General features: G+C 42.3%; 2 long non-coding RNA genes across 2 annotated transcripts in view; one reads left to right on the forward strand and one right to left on the reverse strand.

Annotated features, from left to right (window-relative positions):
* LOC140728354 (uncharacterized) overlaps positions 1-16,766 on the reverse strand; it is a 68,906-nt gene extending 52,140 nt beyond the window's left edge. The window contains exon 1 of the long non-coding RNA XR_012099056.1: positions 16,633-16,766. This is a non-coding gene — a long non-coding RNA (uncharacterized lncRNA). The remainder of the gene's footprint in view (positions 1-16,632) is intronic.
* LOC140728353 (uncharacterized) overlaps positions 1-23,798 on the forward strand; it is a 76,163-nt gene extending 52,365 nt beyond the window's left edge. Inside the window, exon 3 of the long non-coding RNA XR_012099055.1 lies at positions 23,370-23,798. This is a non-coding gene — a long non-coding RNA (uncharacterized lncRNA). The remainder of the gene's footprint in view (positions 1-23,369) is intronic.
* Positions 23,799-26,434: the final 2,636 nt, after the last annotated feature.

Below are 26,434 nucleotides of genomic sequence, written 5' to 3' on the forward strand. Positions count from 1 at the left end.
GATAGGCTCATGCAAAAAATCGGGAGGCATGGGATTTAGAATTAGCTTGCTCACAGAAGGAAACGGGTGTAGTAGATAGAGCATGTTCCTCCTGGAGGTTGTTAACCAGTGTGGCTCAATAGACATCTGTTCTGGGACACTTACTCTTTGTGATTTTTATAGATGTTTTGGATGAGGAAGTTGATGTGTGTATTAGTAAATTTGAAAATGACACAAAGGTTGGTAGTCTGGATAGTGTAGAAGGTTGTCATAGGTTATATGTCAGGGTGCTGGAGCAGACATCCCATGGAGGGCCACTAGAACCACCGACTGATGAAGGCCTGAGTATGCTTGGTTCCAGGGTGACAGGATAACCGGGAAGAATGACCCCACTGCAATACCTGTGAGTGGACAGAGCTGGGAACATAAAAATGGTTAGTGGGGCATTGACTAGGGGCTGTCTCGCTCTGTTGAGCAGCTTGCACCATGGCTTCAATGTCCCATTGCGCTACACCCATGAGACGGTGAGCGGGGAGGATGACATCGGGTACCTCAGGGATCTCAGAGGAAGGAAATCTTCAGGAGAGGGCATCAGGTTTTCCATTCTTGGAACCGGGGCAGAAGGACAGAGTAAAATTGAATCTTGAGAAAGACAGGGACCAACGAGCTTGGCAGTACAGATATATTTTTATCAGTCCAGACTAAAAAGGACACCTTAGCTCCCTCCAGCCAATGCCTCCACTCCTCCAGAGCTAGCTTCACAGCCAGCAGCTCCCAGTTTCCTACATCGTAATTCTGCTCTGTGGGAGTGAGTGATGCACCATCAATAACTCACTCTGAGACATAAGAAGCGAGATATCGGCTTTTATTGACTGGAAGAATGAACAACACTACATCCTGGAGAATGAGGCCGGGCTCAGGCCTCAATCGCCTTTATACAGGGGTCTGTGGGAGGAGCCACAGGAGCAGTCAGCAGGGGTCTGTGGGAGGAGCCACAGGAGCAGTCCAGACAGGTATATGTAGTTCACCACAGTGAGGCGGTGAGAGAAGGCGGCGCAGGGGTATACCTTCTCATCCTTGGCCGAGCGCTGACAGAGATCAGCTCCTACAATGTCAGACACATCCACCTCCACAATGAACTGCCTGTCAGTGTTGGGTTGAATCAGGATGGGGGCAGAGGTGAAACATTCCTTCAGGTCAGAGAATGCTTTTTCAGCAGCAGGGGACCAGGAGAATCTGTCAGCCGATGAGGTAAGAGCAGTGAGTGGTACAGCCAGTGTACTGTAATTTCTGATGAAGCAGCGATAGAAGTTAATGAAGCCCAAGAAGCATTGCAACTCCCGATGAGCCGAGGGTTGGGGCCATTCGACCACCAGCTTGACCTTCTGTTGATCCATCTGAATGGAACCACCTGAAATTACATACCCCAGGAAGGAGACTGCATTGCGATGAAACTCACATTTCTCAGCCTTCACAAAGAGCTGGTTCTCCAGAAGGTGCTGGAGATCTCTGGACATGACCTGTGTGTTCAACAAGGGACTTAGAAAAAAATCAAAATGTCGTCGAGATACACAAAAACAAACAGATGTGGACAAGATGGTTGGCGTTACAGAGATCAAGCTTGGAAAAAACTGAGGCTCCTTGTACTAGTTCAACTGCCGAGGTCATGAGCAGAAGAGGGTACGGTTCTTAACAGTGATTTCATTCAGTCCGCAGTAATTAATGCATGGACATAAGGAGCCGTACTGCTTTTCAACAAAGGAAAAACTGGCACCAGCAGGGGAGGAAGACGATCGGATGATGTCTGCAGCCAGAGACTCTTGAATGTACTTATTCATGGCTTCTGTTTCAGGTACGGACAGGGAATACAGGCGGCCTCTTGGAGGAGATGTGCCCGGCGAGAGGTCAATAGTGCAATGGGCAAACAAAAGTGGCGTCAAAGTTCAGGCAGAGATCAAAACATCAAGAGAAATCCAAAAACCAGAATTGGGAAACAGGCAGAGCTGATATTCAGACAGAGTACAGATACAAATGCTGGAAAGGCTCAGGATAATTCACTGGCGCAATCTGGCAACAAACAGGTGAAAACGCAGGACTGAAATACACTGAGCAATAAACAGAGAGGCAGATGATAGGTGGAGCACAATGAGACACAGGTGGCAGCAACACAGGTAATCATGAGAAACAGGTGAGAGTCGGAGTACTCAGTAATACAGGGGCCGGAGTACGGGGAAACACACAAAAAGTCAGAGTTCAACTGGAGGTACTGACATTATAATGGAACTTTGATAACCATATAACCATATAACAATTACAGCACGGAAACAGGCCATCTCGGCCCTTCTAGTCTGTGCCGAACGTTAACTCTCACCTAGTCCCACTGGCCCGCATTCAGCCCATAACCCTCCATTCCTTTCCTGTCCATATACCTATCCAAATTTACTTTAAATGACAATACCAAACCTGCCTCTACCATTTCTACTGGAAGCTTGTTCCACACAGCTACCACTCTCTGAGTAAAGAAATTCCCCCTCGTGTTACCCTTAAACTTTTGCCCCCTAACTCTCAACTCATGTCCTCTTGTTTGAATCTCCCCTACTCTCAATGGAAAAAGCCTATCCACGTCAACTCTATCTATCCCCCTCATAATTTTAAATACCTCTATCGAGTCCCCTTTAACCTTCTACGCTCCAAAGAATAAAGACCTAACTTGTTCAACCTTTCTCTGTAACTTAGGTGCTGAAACCCTGGTAACATTCTAGTAAATGTTCTCTGTACTCTCTCTATTTTATTGACATCTTTCCTATAATTCAGTGACCAGAACTGTACACAATACTCCAAATTCGGCCTTACCAATGCCTTGTACAATTTTAACATTACATCCCAACTCCTATACTCAATGCTCTGATTTATAAAGGCCAGCATACCGAAAGCTTTCTTCACCACCCTATCCACATGTGATTCCACCTTCAGGGAACTATGCACCATTATTCCTAGATCACTCTGTTCTACTGCATTCTTCAATGCCCTACCATTTACCATGTATTGTGGCGACCCACTTTCTGCGCAGGCGAACCGGCTCACAAATAGCCAGCGCGTGGGGGGGAGACTTTGATAATGCACCTCTGATGTCATATCCGCCCGGACAGGGCGGGCGCTAGGGATTTAACTGCCAGCGCCACAAAGTTTGAATAAACTAGTCTTAAAACGACTTACCGACTGTGTGTCATTATTTCAGTGCTGTGTGTAGCACATCGCTACATTGGTGACCCCGACGGTCCAAACAGGATTTTGACCAAAGATGACCGACTCTTCATCTGTTCACGCAGTTTCGCTAAAACTGCCGACTTTCTGGACGCTGCGACCACGCGTGTTGTTTAGCAAAGCAGAAGCCCAGTTCCAGATTCGGCAGATCTCTTCTGATTCCACATGTTACTATCACGTGGTGAGCGCCCTTGACCAGGAGACGGCCACCCAGGTTGCGGATTTCATACAGTCGCCCCCGGAAGAAGACAAATATGAAGCATTCAAGGCGCTGCTCATTGGGACCTTTGGCCTCTCATGAGCGGGGTACCCACCTGCTTCACCTGGATGGTTTGGGAGACAGACTGCCGTCAGCATTGATGAACGAGATGCTGTCCCTGGCTGACGGACATAAGCCCTGCCTCATGTTCGAGCAAGCGTCCCTGGAGCAACTGCCCAAGGACATACATCTGCTGCTGGCCAATGCAGATTTCAGCGACCCCCGGAAGGTGGCGGCCCGGGCAGACGTGCTGTGGAAAGCCAAGAGGGAGAGCGTGGGTCCATTCATCAGATTACCAGGCCACGCGCCCAACAGCAGACCAGACCAGGCCTGGCGGGGGGCGCACACAACACAGAGGCAGGAGTGAGGAGGCCAGTGAACAGTGGTCTTTCTACCACCAGCGGTAGGGCACAAAAGCCCGCCGTTGTCGCCCACCCTGCAAGGGCCAGCTGCCGCTAATGACTATGGCGGCTGGCCACCAGGACAGCCTCTTGTACGTCTGGGACAAACAGTCGGGATGCCGCTTCTTGGTCGACACCAGAGCGGAGATCAGCGTCTTGCCCCCGACGGGGTACAACACCCGCAACAGGAAGCCAGGACCCACCCCGAGGGCCGCAAATGGCAGCATGATACGTACCTACGGCACCCGCACAGTACAGCTGCAGCTCGGCGTCAGCCGGTTCACGTGGGACTTCACACTGGCCGTGGTGGCCCAACCACTCCTGGGGACGGACTTCTTGCGAGCTCACAGCCTGCTGGTTGACTTGCAAGGGAAAAGACTGGTACATGCCGAGACTTTCCAGACATTCTCTGTGGGTGAAGCCAAGTTACCGGCGGCCCCACACCTGGACTCCATCACGCTGTCGGACAATGAATTCACCAGAATCCTGGTGGACTTTCTATCGATTCTGGCACCGCAGTTCACGGCAGCGATGCCCAGACACTGGGTACAGCACCACATTCCGACCCAGGGACCAACCCTCCACGCCCGCGCACGAAGGCTCCCCCCGGAAAAGCTCCGCCTGGCGAAGGAGGAGTTCAAGAGGATGGAGGAATTGGGGATCGTACGGAGGTCCGACAGCCCATGGGCCTCCCCCCTGCACATGGCGCCCAAAGCAGCCGGGGGTTGGAGACCATGCGGCGAGTACCGCAGACTGAACGAGGCTACCACTCCAGACCGCTACCTCGTGCTGCACATACAGGACTTTGCAGCAAACCTGCACGGGGCAAGAATCTTTTCCAAAGTAGACCTCATCCGGGGATACCATCAAATCCCGGTGCACCCTGAAGACATCCCCAAAACAGCACTCATCACCCCGTTCGGCCTGTTCGAGTTCCTCCGAATGCCGTTTGGCCTGAAGAATGCTGCACAGACGTTCCAGCGGCTAATGGACGCGGTGGGACGCGACCTGGACTTTGCGTTCATCTATTTGGATGACATCCTTATAGCCAGCAGTTGTCGTCAGGAGCATCTGTCCCACCTCCGCCAGCTCTATTCCCGCCTGAGTGATTTCGGCCTCACGATCAACCCGGCCAAATGCCAGTTCGGTCTCGATACCATCGACTTCCTGGGCCACAGGATTACCAAAGATGGGGCAACACCTCTGCCCGCCAAGGTAGACGCGATCCGCCACTTTGCCCGGCCCAACACGGTCAAAGGCCTGCAGGAGTTCATTGGTATGGTGAAATTCTACCACCGTTTCCTCCCCTCAGCAGCCCGTATCATGCGCCCTTTGTACACCTTGATGTTGGGTAAAGGCAAGGACATTACTTGGGACAAGGAGGCCGCGGCCACTTTCGTTAAAGCCAAGGAAGCCTTGGCAGATGCCGCGATGCTGGTGCACCCCAGAACGGACATTCCGACCGCCCTCACGGTGGACGCATCCGACACAGCAGTCGGTGGGGTGCTGGAGCAGCTCATTGAGGGGCGTTGGCAACCCCTGGCGTTCTTCAGCAAGCACCTACGACCACCTGAACTCAAGTGTAGTGCTTTCGACCGGGAGCTGTTGGCACTGTATCTGGCAATCCGGCATTTCAGGTACTTCTTAGAAGGCAGGCTGTTCACCGTGTTCACGGACCACAAACCATTGACCTTTGCGTTCACGAAGGTGTCCGATCCCTGGTCGGCTCGCCAGCAGCGACATCTGTCCTACATCTCCAAGTACACGACGGACATCCAGCATGTCTCAGGAAAGGACAACGTCGTGGTGGATGCTCTCTCCAGACCAGCTGACCAGGCCCTGTCCCTGGGGATGGACTATGCAACACTGGCGGAGGCTCAGCAGGCAGACGACGAGATGCCCAGCTACAGGACCGCAGTCTTGGGTTTGCAGCTGCATGACTTTCTCGTAGGCCTAGGTGATAGGACCCTCCTGTGCGACGTGACTACCGGCCAACCTCGCCCCATCGTCCCGGCAGCCTGGAGGCGGCGAGTTTTCGACTCCATACATGGTTTGGCGCACCCATCTATCAGGACAACCGTCCAGCTGGTCTCTGGCAAGTTCACGTGGCACAGACTTCGCAAGCAGGTCAGTGAATGGGCCAGAACGTGCACGCAGTGCCAAACAGCCAAGATGCAGCGGCACATTAAAGCCCCGCCGCAGCAGTTCGAACCCACCCACCGGAGGTTTGACCACATGTGGATATCGTGGATCCCCTACCAGTGTCCCGAGGAGCGTGGTACCTCCTAACTATGGTAGACCGGTTCACGAGGTGGCCAGAGGCGGTCCCGCTCACCGACACATCTGCCGATTCCTGCGCCCGAGCACTGATCGCAACCTGGGTAGCACGCTTCGGGGTACCGGCCCACATTACCTCCGACACAGGCGCCCAGTTCACCTCTCGCCTGTGGTCGGCTGTGGCCAGCCTGTTGGGAACGCAGCTGCACCACACAACTGCCTACCACCCACAGTCGAACAGACTGGTGGAACACTTCCACCGTCACTTGAAGTCGGCTCTCATGGCCCGCCTGAGAGGACCTAACTGGGTGGACGAGCTTCCCTGGGTCCTGCTTGGAATTCGTAACAGTGCCCAAAGAGGATCTGAATGCCTCGTTGGCCGAGTTGGTGTACGGCGTGCCCCTGGCCGTCCTGGGAGAGTTCATACCAGCCCCAAGGGGGCAAGAGGAAGAACCCGCAGCAGTCCTAGACAGGCTACGTGAAAGGCTCGGCAACCTGGCCCCCGTACCAACTTCACAGCACGGACGGACCCCGACCCATGTACCCAAAGACCTGCAGAACTGTAAGTTTGTGTTTGTACGAAGGGGCGGAATACCGGGCACCGCTACAGCGGCCGTATGAGGGGCCATTCAAGGTGATCAACAACAATGGGTCCACGTACGTTCTGGACATTGAGGGGAAAGAGGAGGTTTTCACGGTGGACCAACTCAAACCAGCCCATGTGGACTCGGCGCAGCCGGTCGAGGTTCAGGCACCGTGGCGCAGAGGCAGACCTCCCAAACAGAGGCTGATCTAGACTGTGGACATTGGGGGGTGTATCGCCGGTTCTGGGGGGGGGGGGGGGGTTATGTGGCGACCCACTTTCTGCGCAGGTGAACCGGCTCACAAATAGCCAGCGTGTGGGAGGAGACTTTGGTAATGCACCTCTGATGTCATTTCCGCTTGGAGTGGGTGGGCACTAGGGATTTAAATGCCAGCGCCACGAAGTTTGAATAAACTAGTCTCGAAATGACTTACCGACTGCATGTCGTTCTTTCAGTGCTGTGTGTAGCACATCACTACAGTATGTCCTTTTTGGATTATTCCTACCAAAATGTAGCACCTCACACTTATCAGCATTAAACTCCATCTGCCATCATCCAGCCCACTCTTCGAACTGGCCTAAATCTCTCTGCAAGCTTTGAAAACCTACTTCATTATCCATAACGCCACCTACCTTAGTATCATCTGCATACTTACTAATCCAATTTACCACCCTGTCATCCAGATCATTAACATATATGACAAACGACATTGGACCCAGTACAGATCCTTGAGGCACACCACTAGATAGATAGATACTTTATTCATCCCCATGGGGAAATTCAAAATTTTTTCCAATGTCCCAAACACTTATTGTAGCAAAACTAATTACATACAATACTTAACTCAGTAAAAATATGATATGCATCTAAAATCATCCTCTCAAAAAGCATTAATAATAGCTTTTAAATAGCTAGTCACCGGCCTCTAACCTGACAAACAGATAGAATGCAGAATTGTGCTGAGAAGTGGCAGATGGAGTTCAGTCCAGAAAATTGTGAATGATACACTTTGGAAGGTCGAGCTTGAGGACAGAATGTAGGGTTAACAGCAGGATTCTTAACAGTGTGGGGGAACAGACATCCATAGATCCCTCAAAGTTGCCGCACAAGTTGATATAGTATTAAAGAGGCGTAAGATGTGTTGGTCTTCATTAGTTGGTGTATTGAGTTCAAGAGTCACAAGATGATGTTGCAGTTCCGTAAATCTCTGGTTAGATCACATGTGAAGCATTGTGTTCAGTTCTGGTGGCCTGATTAAAGCAAGAATGTGCAAGCTTTAGAGAGGGTGCAGGGAGATTTATCAGGAAGGTTACTGGATTAGAGAGGATAGGTTGAGCAAGCTGAGCTTTTTAGTGAAGGTGGATCAGGGGTCTTGATGGAGGTGTATAAGATGATAAGTGGTAGAGACAGAGTGGACACCCAGCACCTTTTTCCTAGGACAGCAATGGTAATTATGACAGCGTATAATTTTAGGGTGATTGGAAGAAAGTTTAGGGTGGATATCTGAGACAGGTATTTTACACACATGAAATGCCCTGCCAGGGTAGTGGTGGAGGCTGATACATTAGGGACATTTAAGAGACTCTTGGATAGGCACATGGATGATAGACAAAAATGGAGGGCTATGTTGGCCAGCTGGTGGTCTAATGGCATCAGCACTGGACTTCGAATGAAATGGTCTGAGTTTGAATCTGGCTGGCTCCTTGTACGGTTTCAGTCCATGCTGGGTTGATCATTGAGTTTGCAAAAACAGTAAAATGTTACAGAACCAGCAAAAATTCTGCCTGATTCACCACAAGTTGTAAAAAGGAACAACATCATCAATTTGCAAGAGCAGGATTAGAATGATCTTAGAGTAGTTTAAAAGGTCAGCACAGTGGTGTATTTAATATTTCAGAAATATCTGAATAATATTTTAAATATATTGTTTGATTAAGCATATTTTGTTTGTTTACATAATTTATAATGGGTTAGATGAAAGATGTATGTCAATGGCATACATCATTATGCTACCATGTCACATGTAAGTTCCTCACTAATAGACAAGGAAAAGAAAAACTAAGTAGAAAAATATTCCGGCTTCTATGTTTTTCTTTTGATTAGTTTCTGGAATTGCAAAACATAACAGTGGCATCCAGGATGTTTTAAAACAAACCCATGATGTTTACCTATCTGTTAAAGTGCAGCATGTTTTTATTTGGAGGGCAAGGGAGAAGTTCAAGTTTAAAAAAGATAGAAAATGGACAAAATTAACAGGCAGTGAGTATTGCCACAGGTTCATAAGCAGTAAGTACAAGGTGATAATAATAATAATAATAATAATAATAATTATTATTATTATTATTTCAAAAAAACAGAAATGGCTGGCTACATTAGAAAGATAAACATGTTTGGTTGCACAGCAGATAACTGGATGATGTATATTGAATTAATTGAACAGTATTTTGAAACAAATTAAATAGCCAATGAAAAACAAGTGCCAGTTGCTGAGTGCAATGGGTGAAAAAAATACCGTTTGCTTAGAAGTTTAATTACTCCAACAAAACCAGCTGAAATAAGCTTTGCTGATATCGCAAGTTTAATGCAGGAACACTTAGAATCAAAGCCACTTTTGATTGTAGAATGCTTGAGGTTTCATAAGCAGATTCAAATGGAAAGGGAGCTGATTTCAGCTTAAGTGGCTGAATAGAAGAAATAGTTCACAAATGGCTCCTAAATAAAGCACAATTCACATTTAAAAGAGCAGTTGAAATTTGTTGTTTCAATGGAAACAGCAGCCAGAGATTCAATTGAGTTGCAGGCAGCAATGAAGGTGAGCATGAGCAAGATTGCAACTTCTGAACGGAAACTGGCCTGGTCAAATAAATTGTGTTACCATTGTGGCAGGGGCTCCCATACACCAGACCAGTACAGATTTAAAGACAAAACTTGTAGAAAATGCAACGAAGTAGGACATATACAAAGATCATGTTGGTCAGACAAAAATAAATGGTTTGTACAGGGAAGAGAAAGAGATAAAAAGTCAAGTTGCAATTTCAAAAAGAGCACTGTTCTGCATGATGTTGATGAAAAATCTGATAATGATGAGAGTGACACAGGACAAGGTAGCCTTGAGAATTACAATGTGAAAACTAACAAGAGACAAGCAATATGGCTTACAACAGATGTGAACAGCAAATTAATTAAAATGGAATTGTTCATTGGGTTGGTTGTTTCAGTCTTTCCACAAATTGAATGATCAGCATTTCAAAGTTACTGAAGCCCACAGATATCCAACTAAGAACTTATACTGGAGAAAAGGTAACTCCTGTGGGAATGACATTTGTAACAGTGAAATACAACAAGCAACAAGCCACATAAGGCTTAAATGTGGTAAAAACAGGAGAGCCAGCGTTGTGGGGATGTGAGTGGCTGAGAACACTACAACTTGACTGTAGATCTATCCTCCAATTGCATGCCACATCCCATGTAATAGAGTCAAATGAAAGTGAATTAAGAAAGGTACTGGATGGTGCCACGCAGTATTCAAGGATGGCATTGGAAAACTCAATTATATCAAGGGTAAAATAGCGTTAAATGAAAATGCCACACCCAAGTTTTACAAAGACTGTCCAGTTCCTTATACCATTCATGAAAAAGTAGCCAGTGAGCTAGATCACGTGGAGGCTGAAGAAATTCTTTCCAAGTTTGAGTGAAGCCCATGGGCAACACCAGTGGTCCTAATAACCAAGAAGGATGGGTTTGTCAGAATTTGATTTTAAAGTCAATATCAACCCAGAACTGAATGTAGATCAGTACCCTCTGTCCAGTATAGAAGATCTCTTTGCAAACCTTTCTGGAGGGAAACACTTCAGCAAAGTGTACTCAGCTGAGGCCTACCTACAGATGGGGACGGAAGAAGGTTCAATTGGTACATTTAATGTCAGAGAAATGTATACAACATACATCCTGAAATTCTTTTCCTTCACAAACATCCACGAAAACAGAGGGGTGCCCCAAAGAATGAATGACAGTTAAACGTTAGAACTCCAAAGCCCCACTTCCCCCAACTACCCCTACAATGCACAAGCAGCAGCGAGGCAACAACCTCCCCCCACTACCCCACCAGCAAGAAAACATCAGCACCCTCCACTGAGCAGCCAAGGTTCAAAGTGTTTCTCATCATAAACACACAAAGGGCTTTATCACTATAATAGGCTTATTTTTGGAGTAGCGTTTGCACCAACATTCTGGCAAAAAGCAATGGACCAGATGCTGAAAAGCTCAGTGTTACCTGGATGGTACCATTGTTACTGGCGAAGACCTCCAAAATTTCAAGACAGTATTAAAAAGATTATAAGATTAGAAGATCATGGACTCAGAGGCATCCTCCTCATATGACATGGTGGCGTAATAACTTACGCAATTCATGTACTTTTACATATAACTTTGTTCCCTTTATGTAAGGAACAAAGAATGCTTAATCAAACAATATATTTGTAATATTACTGAAATATTAAATACACAACATTCTTCCCATCCACAGTATAGTAAATTTTAAATTGTCTCATTTAGGCCTAGAGATCTAATTGCTTTGTTGGATTTCTTACCCTTATGGGATAATGTCTTTCTTGATGAGGTGAGGTGGTGGGTGGCACTCTGCTTGACTGTGAAACAATCTCTGTTTTTGGGACCTCCTCCATAGTGGTTGTAGAAGTTAACTCTGGGACTGCAGTAAGTAGTTCTGACAAATCTGGACACCTTTCTTCTCTAAAAATTGACTAAACATCGTAGGCCCAGTGGTCTCTAGATTGCAGTACTATTCTAAAGTCTTATGTCCAGACTCCCCTTCTACTCTCCTAAAGTATTTTCAGCAAAATGTTCTTGATCCTATTCATGGCTCCTTTCTCACATCAGTGGATGGCTGCCAGACCGCATGATTTTCTGTAGATTCCTGCCAGCTTTCCAGTAGTACATGGCTGGAAGTGAAAAGCTCACATTTTAGCAGATTTTGAGAGTTTGTAAGGCATAGGCTCAACTTCTATTTCATTAGTGAAATTGCCTTGGTACTTTACAACCTGAACCTCAACTTGGGAGCCACAGTTAGTTTTTCTTTTTGCTTCTTTACTGTAGCTTCAGCTTTTCTAAGCTTAGCTGCATTGTAGCAGACAGCATGTTGCTCTGGTAAACTGTAAAGCTATGTTGAGCTGATCAGGATCATATTAAATAATAGATAACCAAAATTGCCGATAAGCAACAACATGAATTTCATTATAGATAAATATGAGGTAGTACATTACATATGTATGTGAGGTGATTTAGTAGGGAGCATACAGAGGCTAAATATCTCTTAATCTCTAATGTTTAAACTATGTAGAGCAACGTAATGGTCCTGGTATTATGATATAAACATCCAAAAAATGACCCATTAATAAGGCCTTAAAAATAAAGTACCTCCTGCTCACCCCTCACTAAGGGATAGAATTAGAGACCAATGAAGTTATATTAAATTTGGTTTGAAACATGGCCAGACCACTCTTGAAGTAGTGGATACAATTCTGATCTCCTTATCCTAAAAAGAGATATAAAGGTATTGGTGAAGCTGTAAAAAATATTTGCTGCAGTTGTCTAATCTGATTGGCTTTGCCAATGGAAAATATTGACCATGTATTTTTCAAACTACAAAAGAGAATACTAAGTTCTGATCAGAGAAATGTCTTAACATTTAACCAAATGAATCACTATTTAGCCTCATGATTGGATTAAGGTGTCTAGATAACTCTTTCATTCTCTAATACAGACTAATGTCTACAAATCAGGTTCAATTTTTGGCATAATGATTATCCCTGAAGTTTCAGCGACTTAACATCTCACTGATTCACAGCAACTCCCATGTTCTGAAACCTGCTGTTTTGGCAATATCTAATCTAGTTTTAATCAGTTAAGGTTTCTATTCGTCTCATTATTTTTTGCATCTTTCCTTAAAAGGATAAAGGGATGTAGATTCCTTCTTCTTCAACCCTTTACTTTTTCCATCTATCAACTTCCAGTTTCTCACTTCATCCCCCTTCCACCATCCACCTATCACCCCTCACCCAGTTTCATCTATCACCTTCTAGCTTATACTCCTTCCCCACCCACTCACTGTCTTATTCTGCCTTCTTCTCCTTTCATTTCCTGATGAAGGGTCAAGGACTGAAATGTTGGCTCTTTATTTCTCTCCATAGATGCCTCTTAACCTGCTGAGTTACACCAGCATTTTGTATGTGTTACTCTGGTGAGCCAGACATCAGTAGTGGGAAAGCTATTGGAAGGAATTCTAAGATACCTGTAATATGACTATTTGGATAGACATGAACCAATTAGGGATAGTCAGCATAGCTTTATGCATGTTAGGCTATGTTTTACAAATCTTGTAGAGTTTTTCGAGGAAGTTACCAGGAAAGTTGAGGAAGGCAAGGCAGTGATGTTGTCTACATGGACTTTACCAAGGCACTTGACAAGGTCCCATATGAGAGGTTGGTCAAGAAGGTTCGGTCACTTGCCATTCAAGATGAAGTAGTAAATTGGATTAGACATTGTCTTTGTGGGTGAAGCAAAAAAATGGTAGGAGATGGTTGCCTCTCTGAGTGGAGGCCTGTAACTAGTGGAGTGCCACTGGGATTGTCCGTTGTTGTATATCACCTATGTCAATGATCTCAATGATAATATGGTTAACTGGATCAGCAAACTTGCAGATAACACCAAGATTGGGAGTGTAGTGGACAGTGAGGAAGACTATCAAAGCTTGTAGTGGAATCTAGACCAACTGGAAAATGGGCTGAAAAAAATGGCAGATAGAATTTAATGCAGACAAGTACGAGGTGTGGCACTTCAGTAGACCAAGGTAGATCTTACACAGTAAACGGTAGTGCTCTGAGGAGTGTGGTAGAACAAAGGGATCTAGGAATACAGGTCCATGGTTCATTGAAAGTGCTGTCACAGGTAGATAGTGTCATAAAGAAAGCTTTTGGCACATTGGCCTTCATAAATCAAAATATTGAGTACAGAAGATGAGATGCAATGTTAAAGTTGTATAAGATGTTAGTGAGGCCTAATTTGGACTATTTTATGCAATTCTGGTCACTACCTACAAGAGAGATGTAAATAACGTTGAAAGAGTACAGAGAAAGTTTACAAGGACGTTGCTGGGTCTGGAGGACCTGAGTTATAAGGGAAGTTTGAATAGGTTAGGACTTTATTCCTTGGAACATAGAAGACTGAGGGGAGATTTGTTAGAGGTGTACAAAATTATGAAGAGTATAGATAGTGTAAAAGCAAGCAGGTTTTTTTTCCCTCCTATGTTGAGTGGGAATAGAACTGGAGGTAATGGGTTAAGGGTGAAAGGTGAAAAGTTTAAGGGGAACATGAGGGGAACCTTCTTCTCTCGGAGGGTAGTGAGAGTGTGCAATGAGTTGCCAGCGCGAGTGATACATGTGAACTTGATTTCAACTCTTAAGAGAAGCTTGGATAGGTATATGGATGGTAGGGATATGGAGGGCTATGGTCCAGGTGTAAGACAATGGAACTAGGAAGTTTAAATAGTTTGGCATGTTCTAAATGGGCTGAAGGGTCTGTTTCTGTGCAGTTCTTTTCTATGACTCTATTTGCAACAGGTGCAGAATGTCTAGTGTTAATATTTTTTGGATTTATTGAAATCTTAGTTTATGCAGTTATTTATTTAATAATATAATTCCTATATTCTCCTACTGTTAATGATAAAGAGAAAATAGGTGCTACTCATGAACTAATTGCCCATGATATCACTTCTAAGGTTTACTTCTCACTCCTTCTGCTCCTGCTACCTCTTAGCCCCACGGGTCTAGATAGGTAATTGATTCTTCTCTTACTGTCTCTCTGTCTGCCTTTTGTTTCTGTTTCTTTTATCACTGTGCTGGCCACAATGGTCCCACTATTACATGTGTCCTACTGTCTTGTGTCTTCTCTCTCCCTTCTACTTCTCTTTTCCCCTTCTAGTCTTGGTCGCTGATCTCACCATATGTATGCTCCTCTTAGGCGATCAGTGTTACTGGATGATGAAGAGTAGTTGTAGGCTCATCGGACCATAAGCACCAGCATGGAACTTTCAAGACAATTATTCTTTTATTAATAAATAGTGTAGCATGGGAGATCTGCTTATAGAACAATATGGAATATCAGCACAGTCATCAGTCTGCTTTTCCTATGCGTGTGGACACACTGGATCATGAACTTTTTGACTATGCTCAAAATATCTAAGACTATATCTTTACATTTCAGAAGTACTTGCCTCTGTAATCATTAAACTGCTTTGTTACTGTAAGATTACAGGAATTTAAGATTACTGCACCTCTTTCTCCAGGGCAGTAGTGTTCAGTATCAGAGGAGATCTATTTAAGGTGAGTGGAGGAAAGTTTAGGGGAGATACCAGAGGTAAGTTGATTTATAATAGAGAATGGTGGGTGCATGAAACACACTGCTGGGGATGGTAGTAGAATCTGCGACAGAACGGGTATTTAAAAGACTCTTAGATAGGCACATGAATGTAAGAAAAATGAAGGGTTATGGGCTGAGAAGGAGGGAAGGGTTAGATTGAGTAGGTTTATATAGGTGGGTTTAACATCATGGGCCAAAGAACCTGTACTGTACTGTTCTACAGTATGTTCTATGTTCTATAAACATAAGAACACAGGAAAAGGAACACAGAAACAGGAGCAGGCAGTTTAGTTCTTAGATCCCAGTTACTGGTTCAACATGATCATGGTTGATCTATGACCACATACCATAAGACATAGGAGCAGAATTAGGCCACTTGACACATCATGTCTGCACCACCATTTCATTATAGCTGATTTAACCCTCAACCCTATTCTCCTGCCTTCTCCCCATAACTTTTGACACCATAACTAATCAAGAACCTATGAACCTTCACTTTAAATATACTCAATGACTTGGCTTCCACAGCCATCCATGGAAATGAATTCCACAGATTCACCTCCCTCTGGCTAAAGAAATTCCTCCACACTGATGTCCTTGTATTCTGAGGCCGTGCCCTTTGGTCCTAAACTCTCTTGCTATAGGAAACATCCTCTCTATATCGACCTTTCAATATTTGAAAGGTTTCAATGAGACTTCCCTCCTCCCCCCACCCCCTGGCATTCTTCTAAACTTCATTGTGTACAGGCCCAGAGCCATTAAACGCTCCTTATACTTTAACCCTTTCATTCCTCAGATCATTTTCGTGAACCTCCTCTGGACCCTCTCCAATGCCAGCACATACTTATTTATCTATCTGTCTGTCTTTCTGTTGAGATAGTGCAGAATAAATGCTTTGGGCCCTTCAAGAGCCTCGCCACCACTGCAGCCCCTGACTTAGCCCATTTTCTTAGATAAGGAGCACATAACCTGCTCGTAATATTCCAAGTGCAGACTGACCAAAGCTATATTAATCCTCAGCATCACACCCTTGCTCTTATATTCTAGTCCTCTTGAAATCAATGCTAACATTGTATTTGCCTTCTTTACCACAGACTCAACCTCCAAATTAACCTTTAGGGAACCTTGCAAAAGTACTTCCGTATCCCGTTGCACCTCTGATTTTTCGATTTTCTTCCCATTTAGAAAATAGTACCGTAGATTCCGGATTTTAAGCCGCTACTTTTTTCCCACATTTTGAACAGCTTTGAACTTTGCGGCCAATAATCCGGAGCGGCTAATGCAAGGTTTTTTTCATGCCGCCTCGTAAACATTTTGCCTCGTAACAGTAGACCAATAAAATTGATGAGTAGTTCACAGAGGTCCAATGAAATTGTACGATAAATCAAGCGCACTTTCACAATTAAATTATTGTAAATCAGTCATTTGTACTCACCCTCATCAACATGGAAAACACTCGAAGCATTGTGCTACCTACCCTCTTAGTTTAAACTATATTTGTTTTCTGTACTACATCGCGGGATGCTATGACGACACACCCGGTTTCGCGGCGTCTTGTGGGAAAATGCCGTTTGCGATGAAACGGAAAGGAGGGGGTCGAGCGGCGGAGCGGCTTTGGATCTGAGCGAAATCTGCTTTTAAATGCCGTTTGCGATGAAACGGAAAGGAGGGGGGGAGCGGATTACGCGAGCGGCTTTGGATCTGAGCGAAATCTGCTTTTAAATGCCGTTTGCGATGAAACGGAAAGGAGGGGGGGAGCGGATTACGCGAGCGGCTTTGGATCCGAGCGAACTCTGCTTTTAAGTTAAAGGTATCAATAACTTTTCCTGGTAGGCTGCAGTATATATATTTTTTACCAGTCGTTAGGAGATATTGGAATGTTGTTCAGTAAAGAAGTATACGCAACGTATATTTAAAAGTAGCCGCGTACGGGCACGGTTCGAAAAAAAGCATTTGCAATATGTATTTGTTTTTGTTACCATATGGATTTAATTAAAAGTTAAAAAAATCCTCACGTGTAATATCTTTCTGTGTAAATATCTCATATTACAACGTGGGACACCTGCGGCCGAAAATCCGGTGCGGCCTAAAATCCGGTGCGGCCTTTACATTTAAAAAAATGATTTTATTTCTAAAATTAGTGCCAGCGGCTAAAAATCAGGTGCGCTCTGTAGTCCGGAATCTACGGTATATGTCTTTATTCCTTCTGCCAAAGTGCATGACCATACACTTCCCTACACTATATTCCACCGGCAACTTCTTTGCCCATTCTGCCAATCTGTTCAAATCCTTCTCCAGAGTCCCTGCTTCCTCAACACTACCGTCCACAAACTTGTAAAGCCATCAAGCCTGTCATCCAAATCTTTGACCTGTAACATGAAAAGAAACAGTTTCACTACAGACCACTGCAGAACGCCACTAGCACCGACAGTCAAGCAGAATAAACCACCTTTATTCCAACACTTTGTCTCTGGCCAGTCAGTCAATTTCTATCCATGCTAGTGTCTTTCCTGTGATACCATGAGCAGCCTTGTTAACTTGTTAAGCAGCCTCCTGTGTGGCACTTTGTCAAAGAACTTCTAAAAATTAACGTAAATAACACCCACTGACTCTCCTTTGTCTATTCTGCCTGTTATTTCCTCAAAGAATTCAAACAGATTAGTCAGGCAAGATTTTCCCTTAAGAAAACCACACTGACTTTTGCCTACTTTATCATGCACTTCCTTAGTAATGGGGTCCAACATCTTCCCAAGCACGAAAGAGAGGCTAACAGGCCTATAATTTCCTTTCTTCTGTCTCCCTTCCTTCTTGAAGAGTGGAGTGATATTTGCAATTTTCCAGTCCTCCAGAGCCATTCCAAAATCTTGTGATTCTTGAAAGATCATTACTAATGCCTCCATAATCTCTTCAGCTACCTTTTTCAGAACCCTGGGATATAGTCCATTTGATCCAGGTGACTTATCTACCTTCAAACCTTTCAGATTCCCAAACAGCTTCTCCTTTGTAATAGCAACCACACTCACTTCTACCTCCCTAACACTCTCAAATACTTGCATGCTCTTCTACAGTGACCACATACCATAAGACACAGGATTTCCTTGTCCCCAGTTATTACATCACATGTATGTATGTTTGCCCCATTTTCTTTGATTAGCAAAATATATCAAACTCTGAATTAAAATTAATATTTGAATTAATATTATTGCAGCTTGTGGAAGGACATTTTGAATTTCTAACAAAGCTTGCCAACAGCTGTTAGTTAACTGCTTTACCTCACTTTAATTTTTAAATCATGCTTCCTAGTTCCCAGACTCCTCACTTAGCTTCATTAGATTTCTCTATCCAACTAATATTTTAGGTTCTTTAAACCTTCACTCAAATCATTTTTTTTAAACTTTAAAATGATTTTTGCAATTTCTTTCTGTAATTCAAGGTTCTAAGTTTCTGGTAAATCTGCACTATTCCACATTAAGGAGGGTGGAAAAAGACGATGGTGGTGGGAATGCAAGAATTTGTTGGTCAAGCAACATGATTGATAGCTCAAGAGCAAGAAACTGCAGAGATTAGATATCCAAAGTACAAACAGAAAATGAATACATGTTGATCATGTCAGTGACAGAGAGAAATAAAGCTAATATTTTGGGTCAGAAGCTCTGTTTCTTTTCCTGACAGATGCGGCATTGCCTGCTGATTATTTTTAGTGTTCCTATTTGAATTATCACTGACACTCTAGTCATTATCTCTGCTGACTGCTAAACACAAAGTTGCAGCCACTTTCCCTACTTTACAGCGAACATTTGTTGTTAATTCTGAATGTTTTCAATGTACTTAGTGCGAAACCTGCTAGTCTTCATTTGTTTAATTCACTCCTTCCAAAGCCTTTATATTTGAGCTAAGCTGTAGTGCACAAATTTTTTCAGAGTACCCAAGATATATATGATCTTGTGTGTCTTTCATCTGTCTCTGTCTCTTTACCAGTTGGAGGTATTTCAAAGTCAAATACAGAATCTGTTGGGCAAAGGAAGGGATTACTGCTGCTTGTGATAACGGGTTGCATTTTCGAGTTATTTACTGGGTGTATAAATGGGAATGCAGATTGTTGGTCATGATAGAAACCACTTAATTGTCTTTTCCACCATACTTTAGTGAAAGGTTCTTAGAGAATAAACAAGGCTCTCTCCTTCATGTCCACCAGGTTTAGCAATTGTCTTCTTTTACCAGCTACTGCAATAAAATTCCTCTACCACAATATTGCCAATCATACCTTTATCCGGCCACTGTCTACATTTAGTATCTCTACATTTGTGCAGATCTTGTCTTTAATTTTCACCTTGCTCCTTTCTGTAGCACCTCACCTGAAGAAATAATGAAAGCTAAATTTGGGAAATTCTTAAAAGTGAGACCTTCTGAAATTGGCAACCTTTGTATAAAATTTGTAGATGTTGTACTGACCTAATGGAGGACATAGCCATGGGTTTATTTTTTGATATCCTATTTTTATTATAAGGTACTCACTACATCTATTGTAAAGCCAATTTTCACAGTTTCAATTTTATGTTGCTATTCTCTTGGAAAATAGTAAACATCACAGCTTAGAAATCATACAGTGAGAAAATGGTCTGTGCAGTTGCAATTGTCCCCATTGTGTAATACCAGAAAGCCTGTGGATCATTGATAAAAATACTATAATCTGCACAAAAATGAATAAAAAGCTAAATGTCTGTTCATGGATATAATGAAACAAATATTAACAGCTATCTTTTACATCAACTCTATGCATTATTGATATTCTTAAGCACTTTTCAACACCCCCACCCATACATTTGGCTGGCTTTCAATAACTGCACTGCATGGTTCTGGATATTTGCTAAAATACAATTCATAAACTGATTCCCAAGGTATAAAAATTATCTGAGCATCTTTATGGGAGAAATCCATCTTTTCTCATGTTAAATATGTATGAGCATTGGTTGCTGAATGTATTCATCGCCACATGTTCACTTTCACTGAGGTCAAAAGTTTAGAGAGAGAAAATAAAGAATGGTGGTTTTGAATAGCAGAAGGTTGATAAACAGATTCAAGCTGGTTGTCAAAAGAAGCAAACAAAATACAGAGGAAACATTTCTTTTCACCACATTAAGATTTTTAAATACACCTCCTGCTAGGCTAGTAGAAACATTTCCTTCCAAGGGAAATTTAACAAATGCTGAAGCAAAAAAAAGAATGGAGTGGAGGTTGGTTGGGAAAAGAACTGGAACTAGCTGTTTGAATGAGCTGGCGCAGCACTATGGTCTGAATGAACTCCTTCTGTTTTACATTATTCTATGATTCTATGGAGAATAGTTTGAGGTCTTAGAAAGTACAAGCAATTCTGACCTTGTGCTGATAATAACCTAAGATGTTAGAAGGAGCTATGAAATTAATGACAAGAACTAGAAACAGGAATAACTCAGCCATGGATGGCCTCAAGCCTGTCTGCAAGAGGAGCAGGGTTGGGCATGAGGATAGCAACCCTATCCTGTAAAAAAACAGCACTACAAAAACACCAACAGAAGCTCCAAAGACCTCATCCCTGGGAGAGAAAAATCTTTGACGGACTACACCTTGTAAGATAAAAGACTGGCCCAGGACAGAGGACTCTGACAAGCTGTTGTCAGCGGCCTATGCCCCAGCAAGGGTGACAGGTTTAAGAAAGTTGAATAGGCTTCACAGCCCTTTGAATTTACTTGACTAGTTTTCGAGATTATAGTTGATCTTGTGTCTCAAATTCATTTTTCCACCTGAACAACCCATGGGTCACATTGAAATTGTGCTTTCCTCCCACACCTAGTTGTAAATGTTGATTGACAAGTAATTGGCTAACTGTATGAGGAGTCTTCAAGACCACACCCATCCTTAATATCAGGATCACACATTCCAGGCCTCTTCACTCCTTTGGCCCATCCATCTCTTTCTTTTCTAGTCCTGATGAAGGGTCTTGACCTGAAACATCGACTGTTATTCCCCTCCATAGATGCTGTATGACATACTGAGGTTCTCCAGCACGTTGTGCGTGTTTTTCAAGCTTTCCAGCATCTACAGAAACACTTCCGTTTATGTGTGCTGAGACAGACAGGCCTATGTTTTGCACATGTTTGCCACATTCCATTGGTTTAAATGCCAGTCCTGTTGTAGATGAATTTCCATGCTATGTAGTTTTGCTTATTCCACTGACCCAACCACCACCCCGTCAAATGAAGTGTTCCTTTTATTTCTCTCAGATGAACTCAGTAATTTTTGGTTCAGTTTCTTCCTTTTCTCCATGAGTCCAAGTCAATGATAACCTATTAATGAATAAACTCGATGGAATGTATTAGGTAATTAGATTCCTCATAAAATCATGTTGAGAAATTAAGGGCCTTTAACATCTGATTGGGGAACAAACTAATTTGTCAGTTTGCAGAGGCCTTAAGGCTTTGATTTTCACAGTGTATCTTATTGTCAATAATAGTTTTTACTCACTCGACTTCTGAGTGTTTTGCTGAACTAAGAGGTTCTCCCTGAATGTTTAAAGAAGAAATGTGTTAGATCTAGATAAGTGTATACACTTTCATTCCTCCATTTTCATATTTCTGGTAGCTTCTCTTCCTTGGTGACTTTGCAGATTGTAAAGTTTTCTGAATGTCATTGCTATTCTCTTTCATAAGGTTAATGCAGTGTTACAGAAAACATTGCGTTCTCTTTGCAAAACCGGGTTATGGCATCCAGCAACCAAAGTCATACCTTCCAAAATTTAGCTCAAAACCTGGGAAAGAAAGAAATTCTTCATCTGTGTTTTCATTTATTTCATTTCAGATAGACAGGTGTTTATATTTATTCAATTATTCAAATGACATTGGCATTACTGTTTTGAATTCGAATCAAGTGTATTGTTTGGCTGACAAGTGAGAGCATTTTTATGAAGTATGGAGTCACAGGCAGGCTACTTCCAGTTTAGCCAGGTAGATTTCTAACTTCCAGGTTAGAGGTGCAGACTTCTATCCATTGGAGACATAAGTGAACCAGGTGATTTTGCACAATGAATACAGCCATCAGCTTTTCATTCCAGATTTATTTAATTAACCAAAATTAAACTCCCTGGTTGCTAATATAGGATTTAAGATCATGTCCTTAGTTTGGAAATCCCAACCTCTACATTTCTAATCCCATTACAACAGCAAAATGCATTGTTATACAAAAGTGTCAATTTAAAAACATTGTAATTAACTTATATACTAAAAACCTATGGAAAATAAATAATTGACCCACCAATCAGAGAATTACAGAATAGTTATAGCCACAGAAATTGGCCATTTGACCTGTTTGATCTGTACTTGCTCCATATAAGTTCAACCCATCAGTCCTACACCCTTGAATTCTCTGTTAATTCCAGCAAATTATTTGTTTTCAAAGACCTGTTTGGCTCCCATTTGAAGGGTATAATGGAATCTCACTCCACTTCTAACTCTGACAGTCCATTGTAGTTGTGTAGAAAAGTTTTCTTTCTTATTACTTCTGGTTCTTTTGTCAGTCTGCTTCATTTTATATCCCCTTAACTTGATGCTTTGTCGAATGAGATCAGTTTCCCTTTACCCACTCTGTCTACTGTATATCTTTGGTGATATTAGATAATTGCATTTGCTCCCTTGCAATCTCTTCCTTTTCAAGGAAACTACCCCAAACTCTTCAGTTTATCCAAATCCCTAAAGTCTCTCATCCTTGGAATAATTTCAGTAAATCTCTTTTTCATTCTCTGTGAAGCCTTGTAGGGTGGACGATTGTTTAATAAAGCTTGCATGTGCTTCCTTCCCTTGTAGTCCATGTTCCTATTTATAGTCCTAAAAGCCTGTGTACTTTTTAAACAATTTTCTCAACCTGCTCTGCCACTTTCATAACAAACTATGCATATATACCCATAGATTTTTCTGACCCTCTTCTTAGACTGATGTGCTTTGATTTATATTACACATTCTCATTCTCCCTATCAAAATGTAACACTTAGCACTTTTAAGCATCACACTTCATCTGCCACCTGTCTTCTCATTTCACCAGCCTGTCTGTATCTTCTTGAAGTCTATTACTCTCCTCCTCACAGTTCATTACAGCTTGTTGTCATCTGCCAGCTGGCCCATACCGGCATTTTATACTCCACAGGGACAAGAGTGGCAGTTCGAAAAGAACATGAAGACACATAATTCAGGAGTTCAACATGAATAACTGGTGACTGGAAAATGAGGTAGAAACAAAGAAAAAATGAAGCCACTGAAAAATGGAAGCTCTGATCAAAGAGGAGAAGAAAGGAGATGAAATGCATTGGGAATAGATGTAAATTGCTAGATTAAAACTATTTATTCATGCTTATTTAGGCTATCACCTTGATTTATTACCACACAGTGCGATGATCGTTTTTATCCTTAAGTAGGTAGCAGCACAGAAGATAAAAAAAGCATTGGTTTAATACACTCAGTGGCCACTTTATCGGGTTCACCTGCTCATTTTTTTAAAAAACTTTTTTTATTGTGTTTTCAAATAGTTACAGAATAAAAGTGTGTGAAAAAGAAAATATGTGTTACCCATCCCCCCTCCCCCTGCCCCCTAACATCCCTATAGAAAAAAAAGAAGAAAGAAAGAAAAAAAAAAGGAATGCCTGGATATTGGAGGATCCCCACATGCTCCATGTAGTTCGTAATAACTTTAGTATATATATTTCTTTCCCCAAATAACCAATTATTTCATCTTTGGAGCACCTATATATTTAATCCTATCTTTTGTAAATAAGGGTGCCAAATTTTCAAAAATGTTTCATATTTATCTCTTAAATTATAAGTAATTTTTTCAAGTGGAATACAGCCATAAATTTCTTTCTTCCAACGAACTATACTTAAATATGTATCCGATTTCCAAGTAACTGCAATAGCTTTTTTGGCTACTGCCAATGCAATTTTTATAAATTCTTTCTGATATTTATTCAATTTGGATATCGGTTTTATCCCTTCAATATCACCTAGTAAAAGTAATATTGGATTATGTGGAAGTTGTATTCCAATAATTTGTTCCAATAAAACTCTTAAATTTGTCCAAAAAGGTTGAATTTTAGAACAAGACCAAGTAGAATGTAAAAAAGTACCAATTTCTTGGTTACATCAGAAACACTGATCAGATAAATGTGGGTTTAATTTATTTATTTTTTGTGATGTAATATATAATTGATGTAAAAAATTGTATTGCACTAATTTTAATCAGACGTTTATTGTATTTGTCATACTCTCAAGACATAGTCTTGACCAATTTTTTTCTTCAATTTTAATATTCAAATCACTTTCCCATTTTTGTCATGACTTATGGACTCCTTGTTTAATTGCCTGTTTTTGAATCAAATTATACATACAAGAGATAAACTTTTTAATCTTTCCTTTTTGAGTTAAAGTTTCTATTTCATTGGATTTCGGTAATAACATTGTTTGACCTAATTTTTCTCTTAAATAAGCCCTTAGTTGAAAGTAACAAAAAAGAGTGTTGTTTGATACTTTATATTTATTCTTTAATTGATCGAATGACATTAATATACCTCCTTCAAAACAATCTCCTATATATCTAATCCCTTTTTGAAACCAGTTATATAAAAGTTGATTATCCATTGTAAAAGGAATAAGTCTATTTTGAATTAAAGATCTCTTTGCTAATAAGGATTTCTTTGTCTCATCGTCAACATTTATCTTATTCCATAAATCAATCAAATGTTTTAATATAGGAGATTCTTTCTTTTCCCGTATCCATTTAGATTCCCATTTATATATAAAATCTTCTGGTGTGTTTTCTCCTATTTTATCTAGTTCTATTCTAATCCATGCCGGTTTATCTTTCTCAAAAAAAGATGCAATAAATCTAAGTTGATTTGCTTTATAATAATACTTAAAATTTGGAAGTTGTAACCCTCCTAGCTCAAATTTCCATGTCAATTTTTCCAACGATATTCTTGACATCTTACCTTTCCAAAGAAACTTGCTCATTAATGCAAATATCTAATCAGCCAATCATGTGGAGGGGACACAGTGCACAAAAGCATGCTGACATGGTCAAGAGGTTCAGTTGTTGTTCAGACCAAATATCAGAATGGAGAAGAAATGTGATCTAAGTGAGTTTGGCCATGGAATGATTCTTGGTGCCAGACAGGGTGGTTTGAGTATCTCAGAAACTGCTTATCTCCTGGGGTTTTCATGCATGATCGTCTCCAGAGCAGGTTTTTTCAACTGGTGTTCCATGAGAGGTTGCTAGGGTTTCTGCGAGAGATTGTGATTTAAAAAACGTTTTTTTGAACTTCTCGCAATGTGCGATGCTAGTGCTCACAGTGACCGAGTGGCCCCATTAACAATCTCATTAGAGGGCTCTCAGCCCAGTATGGCAGTGCACAGTAGGACTGTGTTCATTTGGTTGAGTCCATTCTCAGTTTTTGAAGTGAGTTAGGGGAGGCCGTTGGTAATTGCTGAGTGCTGTATTGCACGGGGAGGAGGATGGTAGGCTGATGCTGAGTGCTGTATTTCACGGAGGGAAGGATGGTAGGCTAATAACTTGTGAGAGCTGTATTTCACGGAGGGGAGGATGGTAGGCTGATGCTGAGTGCTATATTGCACGGAGGGGAGGATGGTAGGCTAATAACTTGTGAGAGCTGTATTTCACGGAGGGGAGGATGGTAGGCTGATAACAGGTGAGCGTAGTATTACATAGAGGGAAGGACGGTAGGCTGATACTGGTGAGTGCTGTATTGCACAGAGGGGTGGATGGTAGGCTGATGCTGAGTACTGTATTGCATGGAGAGGAGGATGGTAGGTTGATAATTTGTGAGTGCTGCATTGTATGGAGGGGAGGATGATAGACATGCTGAGTGCTATATTGCATGGAGAGGAGGACAGTAAGACTAATGAGGATTGTGAAGTGCCTTTTCTGAGCATTGAATTGACTTGCCTCCCCTTGCCAAATTACCTCCCCCAATCTTCCCTTATGCGCTGCAGAGTGACCTATGGGAATGAACAAACTCCACCGGTGTAGTAGCAAATTGCAGGGAAATTTTTATCCTAAAGGAATTTTTATGCACGGTGATTCATATGCTGACCTGCTGTTGTTGTAAACATTGAAAAAGGAGGATTGTGTATGTTAGAAGTGCAATGCATTGTGAAGTTTTTGTGTTTTTTTGTGGTTTTCTCATTTAGTTTTTTATTATG

The sequence above is a fragment of the Hemitrygon akajei genome, chromosome 5 (assembly GCF_048418815.1).
Source record: "Hemitrygon akajei chromosome 5, sHemAka1.3, whole genome shotgun sequence".
Taxonomy (NCBI): Eukaryota; Metazoa; Chordata; class Chondrichthyes; order Myliobatiformes; family Dasyatidae; genus Hemitrygon; species Hemitrygon akajei.